Raw genomic sequence first — 19,238 nt, 5'->3', positions numbered from 1 at the left:
AGACTGGCCCTCTCCTACCATAGGTCCTGAGTGCCCAGTGCAGTGGTCCCCATTCACAGTCATCCAATCATCTCAGTTTTTACCAAAGTTATCTGCTCAGATACCATGGTATAGACAGTTAATATAAAAACTCGGTTCACTCCTTCCCACAAGTACATACAGCACCCATTGGAGGAGTAAGTTTAAATTTGGGCCACAATAGTAGGAAGGCACATATGTAAGAAATATGTGACAAGGTTTAACTCACACTACCTGCTCTGGAAACCCTTCTCTCCGTGCAGAGCCTCTGTTTATGGCGGCCGTTGCTCACCAACAGTAACAGGAAAGTTTGGAAGGAGGGGATAATGAGTTGTGCTTTGTCTAAAATGAATTTTAGATGTCTATGGGACATCCAGTTAAAGATATCCAAAAGACAGCTGGTGATGTGGGACTGGTACTCAGGAGAGAGGCTAGGGCTGGATATACATTCGGGAATCATCTGCATAGAGATGATAATTGAACACGTAAGAGAAAAGGACGGGATTGCCAAGTGGAAAAAGTGAAGAGGGCCCAGGTCAGAACTTTGGAGGGCACCCACAATTACTGGGCATAAAGAGAATGAAGAGCCAGCAAGGAGACTGAAAAGGAGCAGTGGAAGGAGCAGTCATAGCAAACTCAAGTGAGAGCAGTGTCACAAAAACTCAGGGAGGAGACAGGATCCAGAAGGGCCAGGTGATTAATGATGCCAGATGCTTTAAAGAAGTCAAGAAAAATAAAGATTGGGAAAAGGTGATTAGGTTTTGCAAGTAACTTGTCATTAGTAACTTTGGAACTCAGGTCTTCCTGGCTTTATGGCCAGATCTCTTAGGTGGTGGCAGCAGAAAAGTAACCCGTCCCCATAGCTGACATTCATACGATGCTTTAAGGTTGTGCAAAATGAGACAGAGCTGGAAGGGACCTCCCAGCTCATCTAGTCCAAGCCTCTAATTTGAAGGAGGAGGAAGCTGAGACTGGGAAGGTGAAGCATGTTGTCTGAGGTCATTGGATTGCAGGACCATAAGTTCACAGATTTAGAAGTGAAGGGACTTAGGAGGATGGCTCATTCAATGCCTTCGTTTTACTGAGAAGGAAAACGAGAACCAGGGAAGTGAGGTCTCACAGCTAGTAAGTATCTGAGGTAGAATTCAAACCCAGGTCAGCCCGACTGCAAGTCCAGTGCTCTGCCCACCACCCCACAATTCCTCTCTAGCCACCAGTGGTGGGCACCGTTCTATGGCTGCCTTGTTTCAGGAGGGAGAAGGGGGCTGAGGAAACCAGCAGGGTTTGGGGAAGCTTGCTGGATATTCATTGGCATTGCTGACAGGGAAAAACACATAAGGGAACTCTAAGTGGGCCACTTCTGGGAAGAGGATGGGGCTGAAGGGTGCAGTGACAGCCAGAAGTGAGGGCGGGGCGGGGATGGCAGCTGCCCCCAGCTGCACTGGCTCTCATGTCAGAGTTTCCACTGTTGCCATGACTACTCTGCTTCCCTCTCCCCCTTCCCTGACTGGGCAGCCATCCCATTTCTGGAATGACAAAGGGTGGGGATGGGGGAGGGAAGAGGTCCTCCAGTCCTGGGTTTTATGAGTGTGTGTGTGTGTGTGAGAGACAGAGAGAGAGAGAGAGAGAGAGAGAGAGAGAGAGAGAGAGAGAGAGAGAGAGAGAGAGAGAGAGAGAGAGAGAGGGAGGGAGAGAGAAGAGAGAGAGAGAGAGAGAGAGAGAGAGAGAGAGAGAGAGAGAGAGAGAGAGAGAGAGAAGAGAGAGAGAGAGAGAGAGAGAGAGAGAGAGAGAGAGAGAGAGAAGGATCTGGGGATGATGATCCTGTAGAAGGAATGATTCAGAAAGGACCAAACAGTAATGTTCAGGGCCACCCTGTGGAAGGGCCAGTTAGTTTTATTGTCTTTGGCCCCAGGGGGCTGGACCAGGAACTAGGGAGGGGAGCCTGCAAAAGGGCCAGGTGAGGCCTGCATCAGGAAGCATACACCCCAGTGCAGGATGGATGACTGTCAATGTTGGGGATGTTGCGGTGGGAAATACTGTCCAGTGTGGGTTGGATTAGACACCTTGGAAGTTCCTTCCAGCTCTGAAAGTCTAGGATTCTGCATTGGGACTCACATGGCCAAGGCATTGGAGCATCACTGGTGTGCATCTACACGTCAGCCTGCATGGTGCCCAGTACAGGGCATTCGTACACTATTGTGCTCACTAGGAGGTGTGGTAGAGAGTGTGCTGGATTTAGAAGACCCGAGATTGAATTCTGACTCAGACACTAGCTAGCTGTATGGTCCTGAGCAAGTCACTTAACTGCTGTCTGCCTCAGTTTCTTGATCTACAAAATGGGGACAACAGCACCTATGTTGCAGGGTTGTTGTGAGGATCAATGACATAATATTATTATAAAGGAAACTTCAAACTTTAAGCCATCATCACTATCAGCTAGTGGTTTGAGGGCCAAAAGGTACTTAGACTTAAAATACAGGGTTCCCATGAAGAAATTCAATTAGATTCAACCAGCATTTATTCAGTGGCTACTACGTGCCAGACACTGTGCTTGGTGCTGGCAAAACAAAGACAAAGAGTGAAAGAGTCCCACCCTCAAAAAACTGACATTCTATTGTGAGGGTGAGGGGTGGATAATATGAACATTGAACATCAAATGCAAACTTGGATAATATGTTTACAGAAAATGAAGTGCAAAATGTATATCAAGTGATTTTCAGATGGAGGGCACTAAGAATTGTGTGCATCAGGGTAGGTTCCTTGTAAGAGGGGGCCCTGACTGGAAAAACTTACATGAACTGATGCTGAGTGAAGTTAGCAAAACCAGGAGAACCTTGTATACAGTAACAGCGACACCGTGTGATGATCAACTATGATAGACTTAGCTCTTCTCAGCAATACAGTGATCCAAGACAATTCCCAAAGACTCATGATGGAAAATGCCGTCCCCATCCAGAGAAAGAAATGTGGAGTCTGAATGCACACTGAAGCAGACTGTTTTCTCGAGGTTTTTCCCTTTTATTCTGATTCTTCTTTCACAACATAACTAATGTGGACACACGTTTAATGGTTGGGCATGTGTAGCCTGTATCAGATTGCATGCTGTCTTGGGGAAGGGGAGGGGAGGGAGAAAAATTTAGAACTCAGAATATTATAAAAATGAATGTTAGAAACTAGGAAGGAAGAAAAGAGGGGGCCTTGAGCTAAACATTATGGATTCTACAAGACAAAGGGGAGGAGGAAGAGGGGACAGCCTATGCAAAGGTCTGGAGGTGGGAGTTAGCATGTTGTAAGCAGGAATGGCAAGCAGGCCAATTTCCTGGGAACATGGAGAGTCCTGGGCAATAAAAGGACGCTGGGAACGAGTTTTGTGAAGCACTTTAAATGCCAAACCAGAGAGTCCACATTTTATTCTAGCAGCAAGAGGGAGCCATAGGAGTTTCTTGAGGAATATTTGACTGCTTTAAATGCAAATCGATTAATCATTCGACAGGCATTTACCAACTACTTACCACGTGCCAGATGAGAGTTGGCATGGTAGAGTGAAGGGAGTCTGAGCAACTTTGTCCGGGACCTCCCAGGCAAAGTCTGCGGTAAAGTCTATGGGCCTCTTCTGAGAATCATGTTTTTAAAAGCATAAAGTAAAATACACAGGAGCACAAAGGAAATCAATTACATTGAAATCCAGTAATTAAATTTTTTAAAAAATCTCATTGTCTTGGGGTCAGTAGCCTCTGTTGAGTGGACAGCGAGATAGCTTGAAGCTGAGACGACCTGGGTTCAAGTCTCCCCTCTGATCCGTGTGGGCCATGTGACCCTTGGCAAGTCACTGGAACCTCAGCGCTCTGGGCACTGCAGAGGAGGTGCTGACCAGCACGGGTAAAGTGACTTTCCTCATTCGGGAGTTCTTTGTATACCAGTTACTAAAATAATCTCTAGTCCTTAGCTCCACATGTCAGTTGCTGTGTTAATCTGGGCCTACTTGGGGAATCTTGTCCTGATACTGACTCACTCCTGTGCTCATGGCTCCACTCACCTCTCCTGTGACTCCCCAGACCAAAGCAGCCATCTCTGGCCCCTCCCCTGACATCTGTCCTCTTGTTCAAACACAGGCTCGTTTCTGTGTCCGTATCCCTAGTGCCTAGCATGGTACCTGGCACACAGTAGGTGCTTGGTAAATGCTTACATGGTCAGACCTGTGCTGGCAGCTATGTGAATCAGGTGTCAGAGCTTGGATTTGAACCCAGACCCTTTGCCTTCAAGAACCAAGGCTCTTCTGAGGGCCTGTATAGTCCCTTGCTGTTGTTTCTTAAAGCCTTGAAGTATGCTGCTTGCTTATAATGAACGGAGACTTTAATACAATCTATCACTTCGGTTGACAGTGGAAATGAACTATGGCTTAACTTAATTAATTTGCTCCTAGTGGCAGTGGAATTTGTTTATGGAATCGGATGACAGTTCAGACTCAGAACAGGGAAGGATGACACTCAAGGCTCACCATTAGGAGGGCATTCATATGGAGCTGTCCACAGCCAAGTTCTGAAAGACGGTCTAGCTCACAGAGTGGCTTCCAGGGGGGTGGTACCAAGCCCCTTGGTGAGGAGGCTAGGAGATGTTCATGGGAGTTGCAGGGAGGCCCCAGCATGTTCTGACATTGGCTGCTGATGGCAACAGGTTCAGCAGTCTAAGGTCACTGAGAACGGAGGTCATGTGGAGGTCAGCATGGTCATTAGTCATGGACAAACTGGAGAACAGGGGATGGACCCAGCAATCCTCAGGAGGAGCTGGGATATGCAGAAGGACAGAGTGTGTCTGTGTTTGGAGGGGATTAAGAGAAAAGACGGGAGAAGAAGGGGGGGAAGGGACAGAGAGAGGAAGAGAAGGAAGGATGGAAGGAGACAGAGAGAGAGCGAGAGAGAGAGGAGGGGAGAAGGGAGGGAGGCAGAGACAGCGAAAGAGGGAGAAATTTCAGTTTTGACTTTGGTCTCCATTTCCTGGTGATAAAATACAGGGAATTGATTTGAAGCTTTCAGAGGCTTCTGGGAGAGGACTGTGTGTCATTTAGATATGGTAGGAAACTTACATGGATTCTTGGAAGGAACCAGGAGAGGTGACAGTGCTTTTGAGGACATTTTTAGTTGATATCTCTTATTTTTACATAACTTTCAGTTCCTGAAATATTCTTATCCCTCGCCTACCCAGAGAGCCATTCCTTATAACCAATGATAAAACAGAGAAACAACAAAACATTTCAGCACAACTAACCAGTGCCTCAGCAGAGTCCGACAGACTACATGAGCTGCTATGGCCACCATCCCCCACTTCAAAAAAGAAGGGACAAAGTTGAATTCTCTCTTTTTTTTGGGGGGGGAGCAAATTATTATATTTATCCAATGTTCATTTTTTTGGTTGTTAACTTTCATTTACAACTCAACAGGGAGAAATGTAAAGTCTTCCATCTGTATCTAAAAATCAACTTTCTAAGTTCAATAAGGGGAGCCAATCATTGTTCTGGGGGTCTTAGTGGCCCGCAAGCTCCTGCAATAAAGCTGTTTCACTCTTGGGCTGCATCAGAAGGGGCACAGCTTCTAGGAACAGGAAGGTCATCCTCTCACTGCCCTGTGCCATCACTGGATCTCATCACTGGAGGATTTTGTTCAGCTCTGACCACCACAGTTTAAGGAGGATACTGCAAACCCGGGGAGTGCCCAGAGGAAGGCAACCAGGTCCCTAAAAATCCTTATCGTATAGGGATCAGTTGAAGGAACTGGCCATATTTAATGTGGAGAAGACTCAGAGAGGATAGGAGAGTTGTCTTCAAGTATTGGAGGGACTATCAAATGGACCTGTTGCATTTGGCCCTAGAGAACAGAACCAGGAGGATGAGGAGGAAGTTGCAAAAGGCAAGAGTAGACTCTTCAGGCCACATTCTGGCACAGCTGGAGCTGTCCAGGAGAGTGGGCACCCTCAGGCGTTGGGCTCCTCCCATCGGGCTTTTCCAAGACGACGCTGGATGGCAGCTTTTCCGGGATGCCACAGCATACGGGCTCAATCAGGTGCTGCTGAGGTCGCCTCCAACTCTCAAAACCTGTGATTCGTTGTCGATACTGTTCTTCTGCATTTCTATTTCCTCTGCCTCTGTGCATAAATGTCTTCCCCATGCTGCTTCGATTCTTCACAGTCTTCATTTCAGACCACAACAGTAACATCCCACAACATTCATTTACCACAAAAGGGTTGAGCTCTGCGTGGGTCACAGAGGTGCACGTTGGAATCACAGCTAGGAATCCCTGAGCTCAAACCTTGCCTCTGACATTTGACCCTGGGCAAGTCCCTTCATCTCCCTCATCATAAAACAAGGGCTTAGACCACACACTCTGTCATAAGGCTATGGACTGAAGGTTGGAAAGAGCCCTTGAGGTCATTTAACCCAAGGCCCTCATTTGACTTTGCTCTGACCTCCAATGTGCAGTTTGGCCAGCTCCTGGGAGGCCTTCCAAACCACAGTCCGAGAATTTCCCTCTCAGAAGAGACTCTGGAGCACCCCCTTTCTGCTGAGTGGACCCATCTCTGTGCTCCCCAAACAGCGCAGCCCTTCTGTCAGTAATACTCCATGTCAGTGTGCATGCCTCAGTTGAATGTCAGGTCCCCTTTTCCTCTCCCTCCTTCTCCCTTTCCCACTGTTTGCAATTAAGCTTTGCATTAAACCCACTCCCATTATTCTACATGTTATTCTCAGCACCTGAACTCATGAGGAGGTTCTTTTCCCAGGCTGGCTTACAGGACTTTCCTTACACAAAAACTGGGAGCCAAGACAAAGACAACCTAATTGACAGGTGTGGCCACACAGCCGTAGAAAGCAAGGGTCAGCAGGGCAACCTGGCGTCTTCCCAGGAGGAACGTCTCAAAACAGAACCTGCCAGAACGCATTCCAACCCAAAGCTAAAAGAAGGAAGGAGCTGATTTGGGTTCTAAGGCAAAAATGAAAATGAGCATCGAACTGACTGTTTGGGATTTCACAGCCTGACTCTGAAAGCAAACCCAGGGTTCTGGGTGCGTTTTGTGCAAACAACCAAGGGGCCGACTTCCCAGGCCACTCACGAGCTTTGTCTGTCTGTTACCTGTGGTCTCATCGTTTAATGGGAACTTTCAGGATGGAGGCTTCCTCTCTCAGGGCAGATCGGCCATGGCCCTGCTGCTCAGATCAGAGAGGGTCTGGATCACACAGATGGTGTACGTCAGAGGCGAGACTGGAACCCAGATGTTCCTGACTCTCGAGGTCACATTCTGCGGCCCTCCTGTTCATGACTCTCATTACATAAAGCCAGCCGTATTTCTTTAGACTGGTATCCAACACATGAAATAGTTATGTAACATTGTAAGGGGGCATATGACGAAGGCCAGGAGCACAGGGTAAAGACTCAGGTGGAGCGGCCAAACGGCTGTAAGACGACAGGGAGGAGTCAGTGGTTTCTAGGGTCCCTTCTGGATTTAAATTTGTGATCCTATATCCTAGGACATCATCCCCAAAACGGAAATGCTATGTGGAAGCAAGGCTTGGCCAAGAAGGCCCTAACTTGTGCTTTGGCATTGGCCAACAGCTTGGAAAGAAGGCCTTCTTATAAGAGCTTCCTGTTTTCAACGACGGGGCAGCTAGGGGGCGCCACAGTGCACAGGGCACTGGGCCTGGAGTCCGGGAGGGAGACTCATCTTCCCAAGTTCAAACCTGGCCTCAGACATACATTAGCTCTGTGACCCTGGGCAAGTCACTTCACTTTGTTGGTCTCAGTTTCCTCAGCTGTAAAACGAGCTGGAGAAGGAAATGGCAAACCCCTCCAGTATCTCTGCCAAGAAAACCCCCAATGGGGTCCCAGAGAGTCTGGCACGACTGAACAACAGCCCCTTAAACAGTTATTCTTCCTAACTGGGTGCTAAGCTCAGGTGTTCCAAGTGCTGTGAGCACCCTCGAAGCTCCAGTTGACTCTTCCTAGACACAGCTCTAAGTACGAGGAGTGAGCACCCGAGGGAGAGCACTGCGTTCAGAAGGCCACCAGAATCCATCGGGGAAGGCTGGGCACAACGTGGAAGGGGAGCCCTGAGGAGCTCGAGAGGACAGTTTGTGTGGGGTGGAAGAGGAGACTGAACAAGGAAGAGAGGATTGGAAGAATATCCCTTCCTCCTGGCTCAGCCCTCTCCGCCCTCTGGGCACCTCCTTGGCCTCGTGTTTCCCAGCAGAGCTCCCTAGCCTTCTGCCACGGCCCAGCTGAACCCCTAGACCACCCTGGCTTAACTCATCCCACTCGAGAAACACTCCTAGCCCTCTGACGCTGTCACGCTCTCCTCCTGGGTGCACTCTGTGCTTTCCGGACAGAGGTCCCCCGGTTCTATTCCTGCCACGCCTGGACTGCCCTCCATCCTCACTGTCACCTCCTAACTTCCCAGGATTCTTCAGGGCTTCGCTCAAATCCTACCTTCCTTCTTTGCCTCTAAGAATGCTTTCCCTTTCTCTTGTTCACATCCTGTACGTGTAGAGCTATTGCACGTTGTCTCCCCCGTTAGAATGAAAGCTCCTTGAGGGCAGAACCATGGGTTTGGTTTTTTTTAATCGCCAGCATCTAGCACAATGCCAGACACATAGCAAGTGTTCAATAAAGGTTCACTGAGCCCAACCGTGTCTCCTGGTCTGAATGCATCATTGGCGGGGTCCTCTGAGCAGGCATACGCATCTCATTTAAAATGATACTACTACTAGATTAGACTTTTGTATCACTTTTGGGTTTGCAAAGTGTTTTAAATATATTATCTCATTTGATCCTCACAATACCCTTAGGAGGTAGGTGCTACAATTATCCCCATTTTCCTGATAAAAGAAACTGAGGCCCATAGAGGTTAAATAACTCAGTCACTTCTATTTTATATGTGTGGGAATTATGGTCCAGACTGGCTTCAACCCTCCCCACATTTACACAACCAACTTAGACCAAAGACTGGGGGAAGCTCATAGACATTAAATGTTTGGTAGTCCTCAAACTGGGCCTTTGTAGGCGGTGCTGGTCCTATTCAGGGAGTGCCAGGCATGCGCAAGCCTTCGAGGGGCTCTCTTATTAGTGTCTGTTCTTAGCAATCTTACACTGACAGAGATGAAGGGAAGTGTTGTTTCTAGACTCCTGTGTTTGGAGCCAACAAGACCTTGGTTCACAGAACTCCCCTGATACTTTCCAGCAGCGTGATTCTGGGCCAATCATCTCACTTCTTTGGAAAGTCTACTCATCCGCAAAGTGAGGGCAATAATAACTAATACCTTGTCTCATGGGGTTATTCTGGGGATCAAATGGGATAATCTGCCAAGTTAATAACTTTGCAAACTTTAAAGAACATCAGCAATGTCTGTTATTATTCTTTTTCTGCTCTACTCCACTCCACCCCACTCCATCCTAACTAACCCCTATGGAGTTTCGTTCCCATTACACTCTATCTCACATCCTACCGGTTTGTGGTGGACAACATGGAAGTCTTCAACCTTCACTTGGCCATGAGCCTGTGGCAAGTCTAAGGAGAGTCTTGAGTCTCAAGGTCCAAAAATAGGCTAGCCCATTTTCTGGAGTGACATACAACTGGAACAGGTAAGAACAACAAACCTGCAAGAGCTGACAGAATACAGTCTGCTACAACTGGTGAACGTGGTTGCCATGTTGGGTGTTCCCATTTAACTGATACTTATTGTGTCACCAAAGAAGAAGGAACCTGGAGAGCGGGGAGCATTCTCTTCCCTCCCCCCAAATCACTGACATGCAGATAAAGTGCATTAATGAAATGTAATTTTGAAATATACGCACGTGTGTGTATGTATACTGCGCCACCTCAGACTGGTGATGTAGCTAGACAGAGAACAGTGTCCCAGACAGGTAAAGGAAAGAACCCTGGTTTTGTCAGAAGACATAGCTTTTTAACCTGGCTCCGCCGCACTGGCGAGGTGGCCATGGGCAGGCCTCCTCCCCTTGCTAGACCTCGGCTTTCCTGCATGTAAAGTGAGGAGGGCAGCCCAAAGGCTGTCCAATGCTCCTTTCACCTCCGTATCTAGGTAAAAATGGCATTCGGTTCACATGGTTATAATTAATTCTACTTCTTAAGAGAAAAAACCAAATTTTTGTAGATTTTTTTCCTTCTCCCTTTGTTAGTTCTCTGATATGATCAGTGATAATGTCTACAGTTTCTCCTACCATTCAACGTTTATTAAGCACCAACTCTGTACCAGGAACTGCCTTAGAAGACAACGGTGTTCAGGATACAAAGACAAAGAAATGAAAGTATCTGCCCTCAAGGAGCTTCCATTCTGGGGTGGGGGAGGGGTGGGCACAACGCACACGCAAACACACACAATGTTCATGCGAAGTAGTTTCAGGAGGGAGGAAGTGCTGCTAATTGGAGGGACCAGGGAAGGCTCCATCCAGGAGACAGCGCCTGTGTTGCGCTTTGAAGGAATCATTCTACAGGGTAGCGTGGGGGCCACTTGTGAAAAGGCATGGAAAGGTAGCGAGTGTATGGACAACAGCCCTCCTCATCCAGGGACCAGGAAAGTGAGCGGCAGGCTTTTAATGTCAGAGTGAGCACGGACTTCTCAGGGGCAGGTGCGCAAAGGGCTTGGATTCAACTCCACCAGACTTGGACCCAAAGCTCTCCATCTCTCTCTCTAAGCTCTGTGTGTGTGTGTGTGTGTGTGTGTGTGTGTGTGCGCGCGCGCGCGCATGAGCACGTGTGCCTAATACCTACCATGGTACTTTCCACCATAACAGGTGCTTCACAGATGGTTATCGAATTCAATAGGTAAACTGGAGGAATCCCTTTGTACCATCCAGACAACATGGAATCTAGGCTTTGGAGTCAGAGCTGATGGTTCAAGTAACGGCTCAAACACCTCCTAAGCCATCTCTGTACCCTCCTCTCAGATCCTCGGGCCACTTCTTTTGATCTCTCTGGTGTTCTGGTTACCTGAGGGCTAAAGCCAGTGGTAATGCCTGCGGAGGGGACTATATGATCGCCTCACACTCAGGCTGGAAGAGGGTGGATACAAACAAGCTGTCCTGGATTTCTGATACTCCAGAGTCTTTTGGGGGAGGAAAAGCAAAGAACGGATTAGGAACCAGGGAGCAGGAAAAGATTCTCTGTGTGCTCAGGCAAGAAAGGGGCCAGGAGAAGGTCTAGAACATTTTAAGGGGTCCGTGAACTATGGAAAAAAACTTCCTTTTAAAAAAACTGATCACTGTTATTTCAGTATGACTGGCTTCCTTGGTAATCCTATGTGTTTAATTTTATGCACTTAAGAATATATCCTGGGTGGAAGCCCACAGGCTTCACCAGCCTGCTGCCTAAGCTGGCTGGGACACAGAATGGGTCTAGAGGGAGGTGACTCCCTGGGCTGACCTGCCCCTCAGGTTCTAGGAGAGGAAAACCATGACACCACCAGTGGTTTTCCGCCTCCTGCAACCCTGGGCCCAAATCTTTACCCCCCAGGGATTTGGGGAAGAGAGCCCCTAGATCTCCTCCTCCCTTCAAGGACTAAATCAGGTTGTCTTTACAAGTTTCAGAAACTTAACTTCATGATAAACAGAAGAGTCCCTCCTCAAAAAAAAACAAAAACAAAAACAAAAATAAAACCCCAAATGCCAAACTTATTTGTTGGTCCTCTAAGTTCCTTCGCTCTTCAGTTAGAGAACAAAGGCTTAAAATGCCCATTTCCGGGAAAGGAAGCTTCCCAGGCTCATTCACTTTTTCCCCCAGATGTGTCAAGGGCAGAGAGAGAACAAGGGGGCCCAGGGCACCCAAGAGAGAAGGGAAGGGCTGGAGGCTGTATTGTACAGTACTATACTGGCTTGGCCTATTTCTCTTCTCCTCCAAGAAGATCAGTGTGTCTTCTGAACCCCCAAACTTAAGGCCACAGACAGCCATAGGCAGAGTGAACGGAAGCCAAGAGAGATCCCAAGAAGTAAACGGTCAAATGCTGGGAAGTCGACAAGAAGAACAAGGACAGCCCTGGCCACCCTGGCACCTTTCCACTCAATGGAGCAAGCGTGTATTAGCAGTCGCAATATGCAAGGCACTGTGCTGGCGATATAGAGGGATGAAGACACGTCACTGTCCTCAAGGGGCTTACACAGTGGAATACATCAAATGATAATTAGATAATAATGACAATGCTACACTTCCATGGCACTGTTTACAAAGTGCTTTCCCCACAACAACCCTGTGGGGTAGATCATATGAATATTTATTGTCTAATGGGGGAATATGACATGTACACCCATAAGTAGGAGACAAGATGGGAGTGGGTAGGAGAGCGGGGAAAGGGGAGCTCCAGGCTCTAGGAAACTGAGAAGGGAGATGAGGCCATCAGCTGGGGACTCAGCGATGGCTTTGTGGGGAAAGCGGGAACCAAAGACAGAGAGGATTCCAAGAGGCAAAGCCAAGCAGGTAGAGTGCTCCAAGCACAGGGACAACTCAGGCTGAGGCAGGAGAGGGCAGGACAGGCAGGGGGGGCAGATGGAGCCAAGAGCGGCTGGAAGCCAGGTGGGAGACAGGTGGGGACGTGAAATCAGGCTGGAAGCACAGGTGGGAGCCAGCCTGCAGAGAGCTTTACGGCTAGATGGAAGAGTCTGTATCTGTGCTCCAGGCAACAGGGAGCCACTGAAGATGTTCCGAGTAGGGGAGGCAGGAGGCTGGGAGCCCATCTCCCCGTTATTCAATACCACTAAGCCGAGGTGGTGGCCGCATAGGAGAGAAGGGAGGGGGCAGAATGAAGAGGCCCTGGCAACAAGATGGATCTGCAGAGGGAGAGGGGGGCGTCAGGGACAACGGCAAGGTTTCCGGCCTGGGAAGATGGCAGAGTCTTAGACAGAAATAGGGCAGCTGGGGGTGGGGTGGCGGGCAGGTTACTGGGGGGTTGGTGAGCTAAGTTCTGGGTTGTTGAATTTGAGGAGGTGGTGGGATACACATAAGGATAAAGGCATTGGAACCGGAAGGGATCCTGAGAGATCACCCCCCTTCCTCAGTTTACAGAGGGAGAAATGGGGCCCAGACTACGGGGAAAACGTCTAGGAAACAGTCTAAAGTCTGGCTGGGGATCCAGAGAAAAATTAGGGCCGGGTACAGAGATAGTGCAGGGCGGCTAGGTGGCGCCATAGTACATAGAATCAGAAAGATTTATCCTCATGAGTTCAAATCTGGCCTCAGACACTTACTAGCTGTGTGACCCTGGGCAAGTCACTTCACCCTGTTTGCCTCAGTGTCCTCACCTGTCAAATGAGCTGGAGAAGGCAATGGCAAACCGCTCCAGTATCTCTGCCAAGAAAACCCCAAATGGGGCCACGGAGAATGGAACACAACTGAAGCAACTCAACGACAACAACACAGAGATGGCGAAGTGCTAAGAGCAACAGAGTTGGAGTCAGGAGGACCTGGGTTACTCACCACCTGTGTGACTCGAGGCAAATCACTCCACATTTCCAGACCTCAGTTTCCTTAACTGTTAAGTCGAACATTCCTTATTAAGCACTTGCCATGGGAAAGGCAAAATCCCCAAACCACACCAGAAACGGAGACCATTCTCCAGACTCTCCAAGAACTGACATTATTCTGGGAGACAACAGGTAAAAGAAGCAAATCCTGGCTAATTTAAAGGGGTGGACTGCATCAGCAAGCAGGCAGGGATCAAGAAAGGCTGCCTGTGTGAGACAGAGTCTGACTGGAGTCTTGATGGAAGTGAAGGATTCTAAGAGGCACAGCCGGGCATGGAGTAAGCCGAGGCAGAGAGAAAGACAACGATGAGACAACTGAGAAACGGCTGAGAGGCCGAATTCTTACTCTGCCCCTGTTTTTTGCTGCCAAGAAGCCTGATCTTTGGACAGAAAAAAAAAATGGCTAATAAGGACGACCCAAGATAAGTGAGGGGACAGTCAGTGCTACCCTGGATGATTTCAGGTCACCAGGTCCTGAATGTAAAAGGACAAAATTTAGTAGTATTTCTGTATTTCAGGTGATGTCTGCCACTGGTTCAACCAAGCTTCCAAGTCTAAGGTGGGTGAGGCAATGGTCAGAGGGCAGCTAATCTGGAAAGAGTGCCCAGCAGCCAATGTGACCTTTGGCTGCCCTGAGATAGGCACAGTCTCTAGGGTTGGTACAGCCCAGCTGGACTCTGCTTAAGCCCCAGACAGCAGAATTAGGAACATCTGGCTGAGAACAGCCTTCTGACAACGAGCTGTCCAGAAGTCCAATGGGCTGCCTCAGAAGGGAGTGAACTTCCCCTCCCTGGAAGTGTTTCAGCAAAGAAAAGCTTCACGGATACGTGTTACTGTGTTGTAGAAGGGACTCTGTGGTTGAGATATCTATAGTAAAGAGCCTAGAAATAAACTTTGGGGGAGATAATGAGTGATTTGCATTCCAGGCCTAGGGAAGAACTTGTTGCAAATTCATGGAGGTAGGAAATATAACTTCTGGTTCAAGAAACAGCTAGTAAGTTCACTTTGGTAGAAATGTAGCGCTCACAAAGGGAAATAACATGAAATAAGGTTAGGATGGTAGATTGAAGCCAGACTTTGGAGGACCTTAAATTGTAGGTCTTTGAATGAAGCCCAAGGGAGGACAGCTTTAGGGACAGAAATAGGCGGTGTGTGCCAAAGGTCTTTGGGCACAAGCTGAAAACTGTGTGGAGGTTTCTAAACCTGGGGTCCCTAGACTGGTTTTTAATATTAAGTATCTTGATAATTATTTCAATGTAGTCATTTTTTTCTATGTCTTCTATTTTATGCATTTAAAAACATGATACTGAGAAGGGGTCCGTCAGCTTCACCGACAGACAAAGGGGCCCATGACATAAGTGCTTCTGCTCTGAGGGGCTCTGGAGGGTTGCAGGGAAAGGAACTCAGCCAACATACTTTTAATCTTCCAATTCCGAGAAAGTAGAAGGGAATGCAGACCAGCTAATCAATGAGATGAATGAAAAGACTGGAGGAAGAGTGGGTGTTGACTCTGCTAGCATTCACAAGGAGCTAGCTCACTGGAGCCAAACAGCAGCATATACTGCTCAAAGAGATTTTCCATTTAAATCAGGAACTTATGAGAATCAAGAGGCCACCAAAAACTCACTCTGAAAAACCTGGAAAGACTTATATGGTCTGATGCTGAGTGAAGTGAGCAGATCCAAGAGGACTCTGTACACAATAACAGCCACGTTATGCAATGACTAAAATTGTTAAACTGAACCCTTCTCGGCATTACGAGGATCTAAGACATCTCCAGAGGCCTCGGGATGGAAAACGCTGTCCACATCCAAAGAAAGAACTATGGAAGTCGAATCGCTCTCACTTATTTTTACCTTCTGTTGAGTTTTGTTTCATCTTTCTGATGGTTCCTCCTATTGGTTTTAATTTGTACTTACAACTTCACTGATGTGAAAATATGTTTAATGGGTATGTAAATGTAAAGCCTATATCAGATTGTGCGCCGTCTTGGGGAGGGTCGGGGGGAGGAAAAGGGAGAAAAATTTTCAACTCAAAAGCATATGGAAAAAATAAAAAAAAAAACTCACTCTGAGTTAGGAGGTTTACAGACCATCAGGGCCAAAAAGGAGCTCAAATCTTGGATTTTTTTTTTTAATAGATGAAGGGGTGCAAGGAGACCCAAGTCAGGCAGGGATGGGGAGAAGCCACAGCTACATGGAGGAAGAGAATCTGGGTGTGGCCACCCACTTAACTCTGTGGAGTCAGTGATCAGGAGTTTGAATGCAGGGACGAGGCCCTGCCCTCAGGATGGGGATGCTGTGTGCCCACGTGACCATGCGTGGCACCTAGCACAATACGGGGTCTTCGTGTCTGCTGGGCTGCCCTATTCAGAGTCTTTCACACGCACACAGCAGACATTTAATAAGTATGTCAATTGACTGACTGGCCCCCTCTTTGGAAGAGCTTTCCCTGAAGGGAAGAAAAGAGGTTGTGGGGCCTCGGGGTGATGGCCCTGGCATCTCTGGGAGCGCTGGCCAGGGAAGGCAGCTGGCAGAGCTCAGCCCTGCGGCAGGGGATGAACCCTCAGTCTGCCTGCGCTGGGGGTGAGGCATGCCAGCATGGAGCATTGTTGAGAAAATCTTTTAAAGCTTTCTTTTGGCTTTTGTCATCTAAAGAGTGACAAAAGACCAGCTCCTTTCAGAGACCAGAACCACAGTTTGTGATTTAGCATTAACTCTGGACACAGGACCACAGACTGAGAACAGTAAAAGATATCAGAGGCTGTCCACTGCAACACCTTCGTTTTACAGATGAGGAAAGTGAGGCAGAAGGTGGCGAGGTGATGTGGCCAAGGCCACACCATGGACGTCACAGGTGAGATCTGGTTCCTGAGCCTGAGTCCCCCTGTGGGGGAACGTCCTTTCTCCCCAGCATCATCTCTAGCTGGAGATCCTGAGTAAGATCTGCTATCCCACCCGGCCAGATGCCTTCTCACACATCTGCTTCCATTACTTTGCCAACACTTAGCTTTTCTTTTTCTGATTTGGGGTTTTTAAACATAAGGTCTCTGGAGCCAATGAACCTGAGGTAGAAGAATCATGACTTTCTCAAAAGTTAAATCTCCAAGGGGTTTCTCTGCCCTTCGAGGGGTCAGTGTCCGGGCTCCTCCCTGTGTCTGCCGCCCCCAGAGCCACTCCCTGACTCCCGATGCTGCATCAGGCAGCAGGTGCTTTGGTTTCTTCCTTGGAAACTTCTGCTCACCTTCCATTTCAATTCAGGCAGCATTTATTAATTGCCTACTGTGTGCCAGGCCCCGTGCCAGGCAGCGGGGATAACAGGGACAAACATAAAACTCTCTCTGCTTATATTCTATTGGAAGAGACAACACCTCCAGTAAGTGCTGGATAAGTGGAGAAACATCACAAAAGATAGAGAGTAGATGCAAGACATTCTGGGAGCGAGGAAGAGGCTCTTGGCCTGGCTCAAAGTACAAGTACGGGGTCCAGGTGAGGAGGGAGCAGCGAGAGCAGAAGTGCAGAGGGTCAGGAAGGAGCCTCATGGAGAGGAAAGAACAAAGAGGGCAGTTTGGTTGGAGTGGGTCAGCAGCAATAATGTTTCTGTGGGGCTAGACACCTGGGATCAAGCCAGATTATGAAGGGCTTCGAATGCCAATGAAGTCTGTATTTTATCCTGAAGGCGAGAGGGAGCTACTGCAGCTTCCTGAGAGAGTAACATGATCCTTCTTATTTTGAAAAATCACTGTGGCAGCTGTGTGGAGGATGAATGGAGGGAGGGGAGACTGAGGCATTTGGAGGCCAGTGCAATAACCTAGGCACCTGGATTTGGGTGGGGGGTGGGGAGTGGAGAAAAGGGGGCAGATCCACCCCCACCCACAGTCACCTTCAGCTCCGCTCTACACTGGCCCTCCCCATCCCCCAGGACAGAAGATCCCCAGTCCCCTTCCAGCTCATTCGCTCTCCTGATCAACCAGAGCCCCTCTTCCCCAAAGGCACTTCCCTCCGACAGTGAAGGCCATAGACAAAAACGAGACAGGGAAGAACGTTTGTACCGTCACCTGCTCCCACACAAAGATCCCAGCAGGTGCTGGTGGCATCGGTGTGGCAAGGAACACTTATCTTTGCACACTGACCACCCGGCCTTTTATAAAGGATGGCGATAGCACCAAGACAGCTGAACTGAATGAAAACAGTGCCTACATGGTGCCCGATTCAAAGCAAAAGGGGATGTGGGTCAGAATGCCACCTCTGACCCTCACTGACTGTGTGGCTGTGGAGAAGTCACTTAACGTGTAATGGCTCCTGCTTCATCCCTCGTGAAACACAGCTTTAAGAACTGACTTCCTGGGCTCTGTGAGGACTCACCAGGATGGAGGACAAACCCTCGGCCCGTCTCAGCGCTGCTCAAACCCAGCATCATCGATCACCGTCCCCAGAGCAGCCGAGAATCACAGGCCTGGGAGCTGGGAGGGGCTCTGAGGGTGGCTGGTCCAACCCCTTCAATTACTGATGAAGACACAGGGCCAGGCTGGCGGGAGGAGCAGCCACACGACTTGGCCAAGGCCCCCCAGCTAGTGAGTAGCAGACAGAGGATCAATTCCACCCGAGGGCTTCGTCCAGAACAGCAGACAACTTAACAGGTAATTTTCGAAAGGTATAAGAAATCTTCGAGGAGAATCTCTTTGATTACAAGTTTCCTTAAGAACACTGATGATCTGCATTTGCAGAGGGAATTTCCTGACCCCCAAAATCACTGGTTTTACCAAAAATAAAAACAAAACCTGTGGCAGATTTCAGGCCCTTCTTTCTCTTGGGATTGGCCAGCTGGTGGTCAGGGACGGCACCTGCAGTTACGGGACTGATAGGGTGCCATGATTATTAGTAATAATGTGCTTGGTTGTTGGCCCGGGGATGCAAATGAAGGTGCGCAACGTGCTCTTACAGACATCTTCACATTCAATCGAAGCAGGAATTTGCCTTTAGATAACTGTGACCCTCCCACCATTAACACTGCGGATCTGACTTCAAACAATTTCTATTTTAACCACTGCCTGTGACATCACTAAACCACTCTATTCTGATGGTCCAGTGGAATAACCCAATTCAATCTGACAAACATTAGATAAGAAAGGTCAGAGACTCACAAGTCTCCACTGCCAGTCACTAAGCTGATCCAAGAGGCTACAAAGGCGGACGTGCAAGGTGCCTCTGCCCTCAAGGAGCTGATATTCCACCAGGGCAATGCAGCGCATCCAGGTCCAAGGAAGACGAGGTGCTCTGCCTGAAGAAAGAGGGCCGAAGCCTCCGCAGAAGGGCAGAGCCAGGAGGCAGGGGGACCAAGGAGGAGGAAGGCGTGCTTGCCCGAGTCAGGAGCGATGGCCAGCTGCCATGGAATTCAACAGATGCTGAAGACGTACAACCGGGAAGACCTGCAACTGACGGGCGACGAGGGAAGCGCCACGGGTGCCGCGAAGGCGAAGAAAATGTAGCGGCCGTGACAGATTCAAGAGGGAAGAGGGCGACTTCCAAGGGTGAGATGCTACTGGTCATCTAGGAGACATTCAGTGGGCAGCTGGAGATACAAGACGGGAGACGGATTAAGATAGAACGGACAGCACTGGGAGTCACTTGGAGACAGCCCGGACGGAACCCCAGGGAACGTCTGTTGAGGGGTCAAGAGATCAATGACAATCCAATGGAGTCTCCTGAA

The 19,238-nt window shown here is 48.7% G+C and overlaps 1 protein-coding gene across 2 annotated transcripts in view; it reads right to left on the bottom strand.

The window, feature by feature from the left end:
- Positions 1–10,127, bottom strand: part of ALPI (alkaline phosphatase, intestinal) — a 22,130-nt gene extending 12,003 nt beyond the window's left edge. For both annotated transcript variants that reach the window (XM_078154659.1, XM_078154660.1), the window contains exon 1: positions 9,506–10,127. The gene's annotated coding sequence lies outside the window, so the exon portion shown is untranslated. The remainder of the gene's footprint in view (positions 1–9,505) is intronic.
- Positions 10,128–19,238: the final 9,111 nt, after the last annotated feature.

Source organism: Phascolarctos cinereus, unplaced genomic scaffold (genome assembly GCF_003287225.1).
Source record: "Phascolarctos cinereus isolate Bilbo 61053 unplaced genomic scaffold, phaCin_HiC Scaffold_5;HRSCAF=322, whole genome shotgun sequence".
Classification (NCBI taxonomy): Eukaryota; Metazoa; Chordata; class Mammalia; order Diprotodontia; family Phascolarctidae; genus Phascolarctos; species Phascolarctos cinereus.
Note: the sequence above shows the minus strand (reverse complement) of the source record. Positions and strands in the feature narration are given on the sequence as shown.